Below are 16,918 nucleotides of genomic sequence, written 5' to 3'. Positions count from 1 at the left end.
AATTGTTCACTAGCAAAAGTTACATAAACACTATCAAGAGGAAAGATGAAAGGAGATGGAGGCAGAAAATTATAGAAGGATAATGTGATGGACAAACCACTTATACATAAATTATCAAGATCTTTGTTCTGTAGTAACTGGACTATAAGAAAGGCTACCAGTGGACTGTTTAAGAACTCAAATATTTTTTCAGTTGCCCCAACCAGGAAAATATGGTGGTTGATTAGAAAATGAAACCATTCTAGCCTGGCCAGCATGGCTCAGTGGTTGAGTGTTGATCTATGAACCAGGAGATTACAGTTCAATTCCTGATCAGGGCACATGCCTGGGTTGTGGGCTTGATCCCTAGTGTGGGGCATATAGGAGGAAGCCAATCAATGATTCTCTGTCATCATTGATGTTTCTCTCTCTTCCTCTCCCTTCCTCTCTGAAACCAATAAAGCAATATTTAAAAAAATAAATGAACCCATTTTACACATTACCACTGCCTGCTACTATAATCACTGCAACTGGTTGTAGCATTGATCCAGAACCCACCTGTGTAGTAGGTAGAGAGGAAGCATTTAGTCACTCTCGCCAACCTATAATCAAGTTATTGGAAGGCAGGTATAGGTACTGACTTTTCCTCAAAGGTCCAGAGTAAACAGATGTTGGTTATAAACCAGCTTGTTTTAAGAAATCATAAAGAAATATATTTTTGCCAAAACCGGTTTGGCTCAGTGGATAGAGCGTCAGCCTGCGGACTGAAGGGTCCCGGGTTCGATTCCGGTCGGGGGCATGTACCTGGGTTGCGGGCACATCCCAAGTGGGAGTGTGCAGGAGGTGGCTGATCGGTGTTTCTCTCCCATCGATGTTTCTAGCTCTCTGTCTCTCTCTCCCTTCCTCTCTGTAAAAGATCAATAAAATATATTTTTAAAAAAAGAAAGAAAGAAAGAAAGAAAGAAAGAAAGAAAGAAAGAAAGAAAGAAAGAAAGAAAGAAAGACACACCGATAAAAAAAAAGAAATATATTTTTACATATATCATCATGAGATTGGTCCAATTATTTCATGGGAAACCAGAGGGAGTGTGTTTCTTGGAATTATGGCAATTAACTAAAAGCTGTTTTTCATTCCCTGGAGAAGAAAGGGTTAGTTCTGAAACCCTTCAAGAATTCTCATTCGCTCTGAATACTCTTTACACTTCTACCATTGTTGACCAAATAGATCATAATCCCCAACCAGGGAGAGAGGTCCAGTATTGGAAGCATCAAAATAATACAAAGACCCTCTAGAACATTGGTTCTCAACCTTCCTAATGCTGCGACCCTTTAATACAGTTCCTCATGTTGTGGTGACCCCCAATTTCATTGTTACCAATTGAACATAATTAACGCATAGTGATTAATCACATAACAATATGTAATTATATATGTGTTTTCCGATGGTCTTAGGCGACCCCTGTGAAAGGGTCATTCGACCCCCAAAGGGGTCGCGACTCACAGGTTGAGAACCGCTGCTCTAGAACTAACCTGGCCTTGACCCTCACTACTATGGCAGTCCCAGACGCTTCTCTGGGAATAATTCCCCGTCCCCATGAAATCACTCACACATTTCGGGGCAGGAAGCCAGGGATTTCCATCTGCTGAGTAGTCAGCACATAATCTGCTCCATGGAAATCTGGTTTGGTATCAACTTCAACAGAGCTTTCATTCATCACCCAATAGGCTTCAAGTCGCTATAGGAAGTAATTGACCACTTACGCTATCAAGACACCAGACTTAGACCCTCTGATAAGACATACTTGTTCCACTGGAAAGCACTTTTCCTTTAACAATGCTTGGAAATTAGGAAGGTGTGCTTTAAATGGTAATCGATAGATGGCATCAATTCCCATTAAGCTTTCAAAAGCATTCATCCTTATTGCAGGCAAAGGAGTCTCTCTGGGAAGATTTATTAGTACAAAAGCTTGAAAGTGTGACCAAATAGTCATTATCCCCATGCCCAGACCCCATCCCCCATGCACTTTGTGTCATTCTCAAAAACAAGAAAAGCATCTACTAATCCATGAAATGATGGTTTCATTAAAGAGCATCATATCACTGGAGTCCATTTGAATCAACATTTAATTCTGAACAAAGCTATTGCCACATTCTAATTGGTTTGCAGTTTCTAATGCTCACCAATTCCTAGTGACCTTTACAGCCAATGAATAATTTGTATGGAAATGGAGCTGTTTTGAAAATCTAACTAGAGAAGGAGGTGGATATTTCTAGGTATAAGGAAGTGCAAAGCATTTTCTAATTCCAGCATCTGCCACTTTTTCTTTTCCCCCAATTGGTTGCTGGTGACAGCACTGGGACTCCATAGGAAAGTGCTTCAGAGCAGCACACAAGGTTGATGATCTAAGAGTGGAAGTGAGCAGTATAGAAAATTCAACTCTTTAGTTTGCTTGCACTAAAATGTTATGTAAAACTAACAAAGGGTAAGCTTGGTATTCATATAATACTGGGGGCCCAACCAGTTGGTCTCTAAGCCACTTGTCCTCTTTGTATCCTCCACTCCACCCTCTTTGAGCCCCATAGATCAGATAAGACAGCCAGCAATAACACATCATCTCTCAGGGACTTAACTGCCATAGCATGTCACTTCCCTCTCAACCTTCGATAATCTCAAGGCAAGTTTAAGAACAGTAACTCCTCCACACATGAAAAAATTGGGAACCTCTGGCCCTAACTGGTTTGGCTCAGTGGATAGAGTGTCGGCCTGCAGACTGAAAGGTCCCAGGTTCGATTCCAGCCAAGGGCAGGTACCTTGGTTGCAGGCACATCCCCAGTAGGGGGTGTGCAGGAGGCAGCTGATCGATGTTTCTCTCTCATCGATATTTCTAACACTCTATCCCTCTCCTTTCCTCTCTGTGAAAAATCAGTAAAATATATATTTTAAAAAAAATTGGGAACCTCTGATTGCATGCTTTCTGAACTTTAGAGGATAAAACAAGATCACATGCAACATTTACAAACATTACATGAGCTCATTTCTTCCCATTTTCACTCCATACTAAAACCACAGGGATCAAATAGCAATACCATAAAACAGCCTGGGGCCAGCCCTCTAGTTATTCCACTAAGAGAGAGAAATAAATAAAATAAAATTCCTTTCTAAATGCCCTGCAGACATTTTTACTCATCCTGAGTAAGGCAGCCATTAAAATGATGGTATTTTTTAATGATTCCTTTGTTTCTCTCATTTTCTGAGCTATCCTTAACCCTTATCTTACAAATCACATAAAGTCACTGGCACAGGGGGACTTATTCCTTCAGGAAAGGCAGGGAGGGAGGGAGCAGCTGAAAGACACATCTGAAATATTACCAACAACCCTCTTGACTTGAAAACTGATTTCCTAAGACAGCAGCTCCAAATCTAAATGTCCCAACCAGAAGTGGAGGCACGCCAGGCTAAAAAAGAAATCAACAGCTTTATTGTCATTGCCCAGAGAAATGCCACTATGATTTGGAAAGCTGCACTGAAATAATCATTCTCTACTAGGTTTTGGAAATTTAACCTGATGGAGATTTGTGTTAAAAAGTAGCACTGGGAGAAAAAGCAATTCCAAAATTCTCCCTGCCTTCAAACCCCTAGAAATATTAGAAGACAACTACAATGCTTGATTTCTTTTCCACATACTTATCCTCACTGAAGATAGTTCAGGGATAAAAGAAAGTTGCTTTTTTAAAATGAAATGTTTAATACTAATTTAAACCAATTTTAGAAAATAAACATAAAAGGAAAGGAATGGCACTCTAGGGCCCTAGGCAGGACAGAAGAATTAAACTTTGGAGACCATCAGGGGGACTGTCCTGTCTTCTGAGTTGCAGCATTGTAAGCCCCAGGAAGCACAGATGAATTACTCATGGAGAATGCTTTTGTTTCAACACTAGACTTTAACTGTTACTGTTGTCATATAAATTTATGATTTGTTTAAATTTAGGCAGCAAAAAGAAGAGCCCTCCCAAAGTGATTTGGGAACTAGTCCCTACTAAAAGTATGCAGATACTGCTTAGAAATTCAGAATTTCATATATATATATACAAGCATTTTTAATTGGAGTCCACATTTCAATATTTATTGGTTATCTATTACAGGGCTTTTTAATAATATGGGAAAAGGAGGAAAATCTCCCCACAAATGTACCTATGCTGAGTATATTCATATTTTGACATGATCTTTAAGCTTTATTACAACTGAGCTATATACAATACACAACAGACCTCCCTTACCCCTGAACTATAAAAATCCTTTTGTTAAAAAAATTTCTCGGAGAAACTAAGATGGCGGCATAGATAAACACCGGGAAATCGCTGCCTCCCACAACAACTTCAAAAAAAACAACATAAAGACAAAACAAACAGCATCCAGAACTACAGGAAAGCTGGCTGAGTGGAAATTCCACAACTAGAAGGAAAGAAAACCACGCTGAGAGCCAGAGGAGCTGCGGAAGTAAAGTGCAGAGGTATGGCGGCTCGCGCGCAGGAAAGGGGCTGGTACCTGAGGACGCGGCTGGCTTTTTAAATCGAGAGGGAGTCACAAGCTCCCGACTGCTCTGAACTCCGGTTCCGGGAAGTCTCTGGGGACCCAGGACTCATACGGGGAGAAACTGGACTGTCTGGCAGTGGGCAGAACTCGGAACTTGAGGTCGGCTTTCCCTCAGAGGTGTTTGCAGCAATTACCGGGACACTGAGACGCATGGCCCCTTAGGGCAGGGCTGGGAATCCGCCATAGCTGCTTGCTCCGCCCTTTGATTCCCTGAGACCCCGCCCCACCCAGGCTGCAGCAGAGGCTTTTGCATATGAATGCCCTGGCCCTTTGCAACCTGAAAATTACCTAACAAACTACAGCAGGGCCACAGACCCAGAACTTCCAAGAGAAGGCCCAAGGCCCCACAGCAGCTTGCATTGCTTCACAGCTGGGCCTCATCAGGGTACCTCCAAACTCCAAAAAAGGAAGGGGAATCTGCAGTTCTCTTCGTAGCTCCTGCTGTGTAACCTCAGGCAGAGGCTAAATTAGCACCTCCTTAGATCCAAGAGCCAGTGTACCCAGTGGTCAGAGGGGGACCATCCAGATTACAACTCCTCAGATCCATAAGGGACACACTCAGGGTGCAGACTCAGTGAGCACCAAATCCCCACTGAAGCAAGTCTTGGCCCAGAAGGGTGTCTTCAGCACAGAAGTTCTCCCACTGCAGACACAGCTGATTCTCACAGCCAATTGGCCTGGAGGTCAATTCCTCCCAGTGATCCTACAACAATCAAGGCATAACTACAATAAGACTGTGCAAAAAGCCCACAAGGGGGTACACCAAGAGTGTCCACCTCAGGTAACTGGGGAGGCTGAGCCACTGGGCCCTACAGGACACCTAGTACACAAAACCACTCTACCAACGCAGGGAAGCATAAAAAATGCGGAGACAAAGAAACAGGTCACAAATGACAGAAATGGAGGAAAGCAAACGACTGGATATAGAGTTCAAGGCCACATTTATAAGTTTTTTCAAGAATTTTATGGAAACAGCCGATAAATTTAGTGAGGCCCTCGATAAATCTAGTGAGACTCTCGAGGATATGAAAAAGGACCAACTAGAAATTAAGCATACACTGACTGAAATAAAGAATAATATACAGAGATCCAACAGCAAACAAGAGGATCCCAAGAATCAAGTCAAAGATTTGAAATACGAAGAAACAAAAAAGACCCAACCGAAAAAGAAAAAAAGAAAAAAGATTCCAAAAATATGAAGATAGTGTAAGGAGCCTCTGGGACAACTTCAAACGTACCAACATCAGAATTATAGGGGTACCAGAAGAAGAGAGAGGGCAAGATATTGAAAACCTATTTGAAGAAATAATGACAGAAAACTTCCCCTACCTGGTGAAAGAAATAGACTTCCAAGTCCAGGAAGCGCAGAGAACCCCAAACAAAAGGAACCCAAAGAGGACCACACCAAGACACATCATAATTAAAATGCCAAGAGCAAAAGACAAAGAGAGAATCTTAAAAGCAGCAAGAGAAAGACAGTCAGTTACCTACAAGGGAGTACCCATACAACTGTCAGCTGATTTCTCAACAGAAACCATGCAGGCCAGAAGGGAGTGGCAAGAAATATTCAAAGTGATGAACAGCAAGAACCTACAACCAAGATTACTTTATCCAGCAAAGCTATCATTCAGAATAGAAGGTCAGATAAAGAGCTTCACAGATAAGAAAACGCTAAAGGAGTTCATCACCACCAAACCAGCATTATATGAAATGCTGAAAGGTATTCTTTAAGAAGCGGAAGAAGAAAAAGGAACTCTTACCATTTGCCACAGCATGGATGGAACTGGAGAGCGGATAAATACCACAGGATCTCACTCATTTGTGGAATATAATGAACAACATAAACTGATGAACAAGGACTGATCCAGAGACGGAGAGGCATTGATTGGACTGTCGGGCCTTGGAGGGAAGGTAGGGGAGGGTGGGGGTAAGGGGGAAAGATCAATCAAAGGACTTATATGCAAGCATATAGGCCTAAACAATGGACACGGACAACGGTGGGGTGAGGGCATGAGCGGGGGGGGGGGGGGTAGAGGGTAACGTGGGGATAAGGACACATATGTAATATCTTAATCAATAAAAAATATATTAAAAAAAATTTCTCACCAAGCACTATGATGAATTTGAGATCTTGACAGACACTGTACCTGGACAACTGCAAACAAATTTAATTGGTTTGAAGACACATATGATGTGGCCAAATGTTTGAAGACATATTCAAACCACATACTAGCAACAATAAGAGACAAGCTGACATCAAGGAATGGTATGTCAAAGACATACTATTTGGCAATTTTAAAAAGAAAAATGTGTCTTTCTTAATGTTTACATGGATGTTTTGATGCCACCTTATCAAAAAATATCTTACTTTCTTATGTCATATACTATTTTACCTAGCAAGAATTATAGACCTTATAGGTCAAGACTGGAGGTAGAGAGGCAGGTACAAGGAAAGGGATGCTGAGGCCTGGCCAAACAGGCCTCTGGAAGAGGGAAAGGTATAGTCAGATAGCTGTTGGCCTTTCCTAGCCTTCAACACCCAGGAATCTATGGTTCCATACATGTTTTTTCAGTCAAGTCTCAAACTGGGTGGAAAGGACAGTTTCCAAGAGTGAGGTTGACCTGACAACTATACACACAACTGACAGCACACCTAAGAGAAAGGAGAAAATGTGACAACAAAGGCAGGCTAATAATAATGCCTGAGATATTTTTATTCATTATTTATTTATCACTCTGTGAATAACTCTTTTCTTGAATATGGTCTATGTGCCATGCTCCAGGCTAAGCACTGAGGATCCATCTCTATAAACAAAATTAAATTTTTGTCTTTTGCCAACTCGTATGAAAATACCTAGACAGGCTTTCTCACCATATTTATAGGTTATTTGGGGGAATGGATTGACTTAAAATATTGGCATGGTGAGAGATGTTTACTAGACTAAGTGTGGTGATCACATCCTAAGATATAAAAATGGTGAATCACTATGTTGTGCACCTGAAACCATATACTACAGTATGCCAATTATACTCTCAGAAAAAATTTTAATATAGTTATCTCAGAAAACTATATGATATCCATCCAGGACAGCTGACAGTGTTTATTTCTATAGAGTTACTTCCTGGCCTGTGCCAACCTATGTATGGGTCTGCTCCATGGTGAATAACAGTAGGGTTAATGATACTTCCTCAACCCCAGCAGAAAGGTCAGCTAGGGGATGAATAAAACAGAAATGGTCTCTACACTTTGGGAGCTCAGAATCTAGTGGGCTGTTGATTTTCAATGCCTATTCATAAACATTACCATATCCAATTCACACAACAAACCTGCAGTGCAACCAGAAGAGGTATTATTACACCTACTTCAGAGAGGAAACACCTAAGGCAAGATGACATTGATGTCACTCAGTTTAATGGGGAAGAGCTAGAATTCTGAGCCCAGATTGATGCTCTGAGTCCAGATTGGGTCCTCTGTCCATTCCATCTCAGTGACTTTCTGATATGAATATTCACAGAAACATGGGATGTTATGCAAGAATCAAGCCTCTAGGACAGCACATGTTAAGGAATCTGTATCATCTCCTGATTGCTCTTCATTTTGGATCAATTAGAAAAGGAAGTTTACACACCCTTTTAAATGACATTTTTCTATGCTCTGAAAACCTCAAAAGGATCCACTATAAGAAGTCAAAGAAAATGAAGACATCAGTAAAATTAGAGTGAATGCCACAAACACAGCAAACTTCTATTATTCATGGCATATTATAGTTTCTTTTTTGTAGTTTTATAAAATCTATTAATGTAATCTTTTTATACAGTAGAAAAAAGAAAAAAAAAGGTCAAATTTTTCCCCATAGATTTCAATAAAGCATTAATAAAAACGCAATACCCATTTTTATACAGACTCTTAATAAACCAAAAATATAACATGATAAAATGTATTTGGAGGGGGTCAATAGGGGGAAAGGAAGACATTTGTAATACTTTAAACAATGAAGCTTCAAAAAAGAAATCAGCTGAGAGCATTCTCTTTTTTTTACTTTAAATATCTTTACATTTTATTTTCAACTACACTTCAATTAAGCGGGGAAAAAAACCACCACAAACTTGGTGGCTTATTAACAACAGAAATGTATCTCTCACAATTCTGGAGGCTGAAAGTACAGGTTCAGGGTGCCAGCATGTTTTGTTTCTAGTGAGAACCCTTTTCAAGGTTGTAGGTCGCTGATTCCTACCTGGGTCCTCACATGGTGAAAATGGTTAGGGAGCTCTGTGAGGTTTCTTTTATCAGTACAATAATCCCATTCATAATTGCTCTACTCTCATGACTTGATCATCTTCCAAAGACTCCAGTACCTAATACAGTCACATTTGACATTGACATTTTTATTTTTATTTAATTATTTTTTAAATTACAGTTGACATACAATATTATATTAGTTTCATGTGTACAACATAGTGATTAGACATTTATATAACTTGTGAAGTGATCACCCTGATAAGTCTAGTACCCATCTGACACCATACATAGTTATTATAATATTATTGATTATATTCCCTATGCTGTACTTTATATCCCCATGACTGGTTTTTGTAACTGTCAATTTGTACTTCTTTTTTAAATTTATTTTTCAAGTATAGTTGACATTCAATATTATTTTATATTAGTTTCAGATGTACAGCATAGTGATTAAACAATCATGTGCTTTAAAAAATGGTTCCTCAATATTTCAAGTACCCGCCTAGCATAGTTATTATAATATTATTGACTACATTTCCTATGCTGTATTTTACGTCCCCAGTACTATTTTGTAACTACAATTTGTACTTTTCAATCCTTTCACCTTTTTCACTCAACCCTCCAACTCCTATCCCCTCTAGCAACCATCAATTTGTTCTCTGCATCTATGTTCCTGTTTTGTTTGTTCATTTATTTTGTTCTTTACATTCAATATCAAAGTGAAATCACATGGCATTTGTCTTTCTCTGACTTATTTCACTTAGCAGAATACCCTCCATGTGGTCGCAAATGGTAAGATTTTCAATTTTTCATGGCTGAATTATATTCCATTGTATACATGTTCCACCAATTTTTTATCCACTCATCTATTGATGGTACTTGGGTTGTTTTGATAGCTTGGCTATTATAAATAATGCTGTAATGAATATAGGGTCACATATATCTTTTCAAATTAGTATTTTGGACTTCTTTGGATATACACCCAGAAGTGAAATTGCTGGGTCATAAGGCAATTCCATTTTTACTTTTTTTGAGGAAACTCCATACTGCTTTTCATAGTGGCTGCACCAATTTGTATTCCCACAGTAGTGAACAAAGGTTCCCTTTTGTCCAAATCCTTACCAACACTTGTTGTTTGTTGATTTATTGATGATAGCCATTTTGACAGGTGTGAGGTGATATCTCATTGTGGTTTTAATTTGCATTTCTCTGATGATTAGTTGAGCATCTTTTCCTATGTCTTTTGGCCATCTGTATGTCCTCTTTGGAGAAGTTTCTATGCAGGTCCTTTGCCCATTTTTAAATTGGATTGTGGATGTGAGGGCGATCTGGCTGCGACATCTGTCACCCCATTGATCGCCAGGGTTGATTTGGCTGATCTGGCTGGCTAGGCGGGTGTCCCCCTCCTCCCTCACCGATCCATGTGCGTCCCTCCCAAAGCTGTGCGCTTGGTGGAAGAGGATGACCTTCCCCACCCCCCGAGGAGAGAACCGGTCTTCGGTCAAGGGTATACGAGTAGCTGCGCTCCTCTGCTAGAACCTCCAAACAAGCTCTCAAGGTCCATTTTTTAAAAATATATATATTTTATTGATTTTTTACAGAGAGGAAGGGAGAGAGATAGGGAGTTAGAAACATTGATGAGAGAGAAACATCGATCAGCTGCCTCCTGCACACCTCCTACTGGGGATGTGCCTGCAACCAAGGTACATGCCCTTGACTGGAATCGAACCTGGGACCTTCCAGTCCGCAGGCCGACACTCTATCCACTGAGCCAAACCAGTCAGGGCTCAAGGTCCATTTAAATTGGATTGTTTGTGTGGTTTTTGGTGTTGAGTTGTATGAGGTTTTTTAATAAATTTTGGGTCTTAACCTTGTCATCAAGATGTATCATTGATGAATATTTTCTTCCATTCAGTCGGTTGTCTTTTCATTTTGTTAATGATTTCCTTTGCTGAGGCTATCTGGGGGTCTTTTGTGCTTCCATGTATAATTTTAGATATGTTTGTGAAAAACGCCATTGGTATTTTGATAGGAATTGCATTGAATCTATAGATTGCTTTGGGTAATATGTACATTTTAATGATGCTAATTCTTCCTATCTATAAGCAGGGTATATGTTTCCATTTATATCTTCTTCAATTCCTTTCTTCAGTCTCATAATTTTCTGAGTACAGACAGGTCTTTTCCCTCATTGGTTACATTTATTCCTAGGTGTTTTTTATGGTTTGTATTGAATTCAGAGAGAGGAAAGAAGAGTGAGAAAAAGAGAGAGGGAAAGAGAAAGAGAAAGAGAGAGAGACAGAGAGAACAACATCAATGTGAGAGAGAAACATTGATCGGCTATCTCCCACACACACCCCAACCGGGGATTGAGCCTGTAATCTGGGTATGTGCTGTGACCAGGAATCAAACCAGCAACCTTTCAGTGCACAGAACAACACTCAACCAACTGAGCACACTGGTCAGAGCCCTAGGTGTGTATGGTGTTTTGTTTTTGTTTTGTTTTTTATGTAACTGTGAATGAGTTTGTTTTCCTAGGTTCTCTTTCTGATGATTCATTATTGGTATATTAAAATACAACCAATTTCTAAATATTTATTTTGTACCCTGTCTATTTACTGAATTCATTTGTCAGTTTTAGTAGTTTTTTGGTGGAAACTTTAGGGTTGTTAAAGTTTCTGATATGCCAAGCGATATGTCAGTGTGGAAAAAACTGGAAAGACCAAGAAAATGATTTCTATTCAACAACCAATGATGACTTTCTTGTTTTTCTTTGGTTAATGGGAATTTGGTCTGTTTCCTCATCTGTTAAGGGGAATATTCTTTATTCTACCTTCTTTATGGGGTTGGTAAGAGGATAATGTCACAGAAAGCTCTTTGAAAGCATAAAGGGTTCAAATCCCAGCAGACTTTGGGAAAAGAGCCTCAATAGCGCAATTAAAACATAAACTGTCCAGACAAGGCCCTGTGGAGATGTGAGGGAGGGGTAATACTAAAAAATAAAATAAAATCAACTCTGCTGGTTCAGTGAAAGAGAGGTGGTGGGGGGGAGGGGGTTCTGGCTTTGGGGAAGAGAAGAAGCTCATTTATATCCTCTTTTATTCTTCTTACCTCATCCCCTAGTCAATCAGTCCATCTTTAGCCATTTTTTTGTGGCTGGCAGATTCAACATGCAAAACTTAGAGCTGCTCTTGAAGGCCATCTAGAAACTTTAGGTGCTTCCAAGGGGGCATGCAGGCCATCTGCCAAGAACTAACCAACCATATGGATTTCATTAGCCCATCTCTGTTAATCCTCCCAGGTAACCTACTTGCTTACAGAGAGCATTTCACAACCCAGAAAGCCTAAAGGGGTTAAGTTTTTATTCTCTTTGAGGCTGCCAACTCTTTAAGACAACACCAGGATAAATAACAGAATTTCCAAATCTTTGTGAGAACTCTGAAACTCTCTCCCCTAGAGGAACTCATCTCAGGATCTCACTTTCTTATCTGACAAAGTCAAATCACCTAATAGCCTCCCAGTCAGAGGAAAGGAGCCCATCTGTTCAATTAAACTTTCCTTGTGTTCATCTGACAAGCTTGAGCAAGTTAATTATTTACAACTAGAGGCCCAGTGCGTGACATTCGTGCACTCGGGGAAGGGGGTCCCTCAGCTTGGCCTGCGCCCTCTTGCAGTCCAGGACCCCTCAGGGGATGTCCAAGCGGGCCCAAGCTGACAGTTGTACATCCTTAGCACTGCTCCGGAGGTGAGAGAGGCTCCTGCCACTGCCACTGTGCTCACCAGCCTGTGAGCCCAGCTTCTAGCTGAGCAGGGCTCTCTCTGTGGGAGCACACTGACCACCAGGGGGCAGCCCCTGCATTGAGTCTCTGCCCCCTGGTGGTCAGTGAACACCATAGCAACTGGTCATTCTGCTGTTCGGTCGATTTGCATATTAGCATTTTATTATATAGGATTCTCCTTCATCACCATGCGAAGTCTAAAAACTTGACCATAAGGATCAAGTAAAATTTCAATTTACTGAAACTCAACAAGAATATTCAATTAACTAGAATGCTTGGTGCAGTACACTTTGAAAGGAAAAGGCAGGTCACACAAACAAAACATTGATATGAGTTTTGTTTTGTGTTTTGTTTTGTTTTGTTTTGTTTTTCAAAAAGGCTATTAGGTACTGTCTTATGTTCAGATTCATTGTCTATATTTTTAATTAAATAAAATATTCATGTAGGTAAATAAATATTCATGTCTGACACACCAAGTTAGACACCAGAGATACAATAGGGGAAACATGACAGAATCTCTTCCTTCAAAGAGTTTGCGTTCTGTTAGAAAGAGACAAACAATCAACATGTAAACAAATACATGTATAAAATAATTTCAGATACCAATAAGTAATATAGGATATTATGATAATGACAGAGTTAGAGAGAACTGTTTCTTTTCTTTGTTTGTTTTCAATATCTTTATTGATTTCAGAGAGGAAGAGAGAGAGAGAGAGAGAGAGAGAGAGAGAGAGAGAGAGAGAGAGAGAGAGAACATCAATGATGAGAGAGAATCATTGATCAGCTGCCTCCTGCATGACCCCTACTGGGGATCGAACCCACAACCCAGGCATGTGCCCTTGACCAGAATCAAACCCCGGACCTTTCCGTCCACAGGCCAATGCACTATCCACTGAGCCAAACCAGCTAGGGTGAGAGCACTGTTTTAACTAGAAGTTTGGGAGGGAAAGCCTCTTTAAGGAGAGAACATTTTTTTTTAGAGACCTGAATAACAAGAAGAGATAGCCATGTGGAAATCTGATGGAAGAGTTCCAAACAGAAGAAATAACAAATGCCAAGGTTCTGGGGTAGGAACAATCCTGGCACATTTAAGAAATAGGAAAAGACCAGTGTGGCTGAAGAATGGAATTGTTCATATAACTAGTTTATATAACTGAGTTATAGTGATGAAGATTGTGTAAAGTGGTCAGGTTTAGAATATATTTTGGAAGTAAAGTCACAGAATTTGCTGATGGTTTGAATAACATTTGTGAGCAAAAGGGAAGAACCAAGAATGATGCTCAGATTTTTGGCCTATATTCATTCCTCTTAGTGATCACTAGTGAAATCTATAAGTCCTGCATTCTTTAAATGACCCAAGGATACTTGCTAAACTGCAGTTCCCAAGGGCTGAAAAGATACATTAGTACTAATTAGGAAATTTTTCCAAGTCATAAAATAAGAAGTCTTAAGGTTAATCCTCAAAAAGTTTTCATAGTCTAGAAGCCCCTAATGATTTACGCCTTTATTGTGTCATATTCCTGTCTTAGAAGATGGCTTTATGATAGAGAGATATATTCACAGGTGACTAACTCCATTTTGCAAAAACATAACTGGCACCCCATTTTTGCCACCTGGCAGAAAAGATACATCAGATAAATTCAAGCAAATTTAGTAATTTCTTAGTCATTTCAGGAATTTTCACTCCATCCTCCCTAGGATGACATATAAATTCTAGGAAGTTTATGTGGCATTATGGCTTCAGGGGAAGCCATCTAACCCTAGACCATCATAATCACTTCCAGATATCCACTGCTTAGATGTTAAGTAGTCTTTCCCCTCCACATTAGTATATCTGATATGTAACCAACCAAATCCTCAGCATCCCTGCATCCAGACCACAAGACCTCTGCAGGCCTGACCTTGTATTTATTCTGACACATGTTTTCTCATTCATTCTCTCTCTCTCTCTCTCTCTCTCTCTCTCTCTCTCTCTCTCTCTCTCTCTCTCTCTCCCTCCCTTCCTCCCTCCCTCCCTTCCTCCCTCCCTCTCTGCTACCATTATATGGCTGCTGGAAGAGTCAGTTTCTCTCCTTCTACCAGTCTGGAGACACTCAGACTTCTCCTAGAGACCTCATGTAGCCATTGCTATTCTATCACACCAGCACTAAACCAAATGTGGACTATTCTCTTAGATTCATCATCTCTGTGCTATAGTCTGGGAAATGAGACCTCATTGTTTCTACCCTGAGGTCCTCAAATAGCTAGGAGTCCCATCATCCCTCCCCCATTTAGAGAGCCATGTCTGACTTCTCTTTTACTTCTCTCTTCCTTGACTTTTATCCAAAGGTAGTTAGTCTGGCTTTTTATCTATCTGCTTTCCATTTTATTGAGTGTGGAATAAACTTCATATTTCCCTTGTATACCTCAGAATTTTGAAACTCAAAAATTTCCTTTTTTCTCAAAAAGCATGACTTTAATCTAACACTTGGCTTTCAAGATAATGTCTCTGCTATAAGTTTTGAAAACAGTTTGGTTGAGGTACAATTCACATGCCATAAAATTCACTCACTTAAAATATACAACTCAGTGGATTTAATTTATGACACTATTAAAATTTTTAAATTATAATAAAATAGATATAACAAAATTTGCCACTTTAACCATTTTAAGTACATAACTCATAGCATTAATTACATTCACAATGTTGTGCAACCCCACCACTGTTTACTTTCAAAATATTTTCATCACTGAAAAGAGGAACTCCATAACAATCAATAACTTGTCATTCCCCCACCAGTGGTAACCACTACTCTATTTTTATCTCTATGAATCTCTATGGAATCATACAATATTTGTCTTTTTGTGCCTGGCTTATTTCACTTAGCACAATGTCTTCAGAGTTCATCCATGTTGTAGCATATGTAAGAAACTCATTTATTTTTATGGCTGAATTAATATATCATTGTATATATGTATCACATTTTGCTTATTCATTCATCTTTTAATGTACATTTGGGTTTTTTACCACCTTTTGACTATTATAAATAGTGTTTTAATGAACATTGGTGTACAAACATCTATTTGACTCTCTGTGTTCAACTCCTTCTGGTATATGCCTAAGAGTGCAATTGCTAGATCATATGGCAATGCTATGTTTATCTACTATAATTTTTTAAAGTCTATTTTGAAACAAAAGATTAAGGCATTTTCTGTTCTGTTTCCTTTCCATTCTTGTTCAAACAACTCTAATCTTCTGTTAGGCCATAGATACATCTGTCCCAATAGGAAGAGGGTCACTGGGTAACTGTTACTGGAGATAGAACATTAGTTAATATCACAAAGTTTCATCTTGATGCATGACTGAAGTTGAGGAGGTGTGTATGTATGTGTTGAAAAATACCTAAAGTCTTGTCTAAGGGAGATTAGGATAGGAAAAAAAAGTTTCCAAAAAAATTATGACTTTGAAACAATAGTAAAACAGTACAAATCAATAAGTAGACTTCCAAGGATCAATTGGAAATCACTGCTTGAGACCAAGGTGCTCTGAGCACTGTTTTATTTCTAATTTCTTAATTTACATTTGCATGTGAAGATGGGGTTCATTAAAAATGAACTCTCCAAAGAATACTTTTCTTTTTAAAATGAGTTTAAGGAACCAGTGTTGAAAATCAAACTCCATCTATGGTTTGCCTAATAATACCAGATAAAAGAAGATTTCATAACCAACATTTCATATTTAAAAACAACCCCACTATATTGGGCATTATTTCAGCCAAAATAAACAGTCTCTTTCCTGAATGTGGTAGCATTAATGTGATAGTCATAAAGAGAATCACATTAAAGCCCATATGCACCAATTTTGAAGTTTGATTTCCAAATATTTGTATCCTGCCTCTTTCCTCCAGAGAGACAGACACACACATACATGCGTGTGCACGTGCACAGAAATTCAGTAGATTTAATTTATGACATTATTAAAATGTCACACACACACACACACACACACACACACATACACACACAAAAATTTGGGTAATTGTGATTACCAAGTAATTGAAATTAATTATATATGAAAGCAGGAGGGAGTAAACTGCTCCCACTGACCAGATCCTGAAGAACACTTTTGCTTTATTTTCTTGACCTGGGGTTTCATCCAATTGTACAAACAAAAAGGTTGAAAATAATATGGTCAATGACTGAGGAGAAATATAAATAAATTCAATGAGACTTGGATAAATGCATGAAATACACGTCCATAGAAAGTAAAAGATAAGGGACAGGTGTTTGAAGGACACCTCCTTCAAGTAGATAACCATGGCTTCTAATAGTTCTTTGTCAATCCTT

General features: G+C 39.2%; 1 protein-coding gene across 1 annotated transcript in view; it reads left to right on the top strand.

Moving 5' to 3' along the window:
* The window catches only part of LOC132225065 (glutamate receptor 3-like), a 347,385-nt gene that overhangs the window by 286,237 nt on the left and 44,230 nt on the right, over window positions 1-16,918 (top strand).

Source organism: Myotis daubentonii, chromosome X (assembly GCF_963259705.1).
Source record: "Myotis daubentonii chromosome X, mMyoDau2.1, whole genome shotgun sequence".
Taxonomy (NCBI): Eukaryota; Metazoa; Chordata; class Mammalia; order Chiroptera; family Vespertilionidae; genus Myotis; species Myotis daubentonii.
The sequence above is the reverse complement of the archived record's forward strand: the minus strand, read 5'-3'. Positions and strand labels throughout refer to the sequence as shown.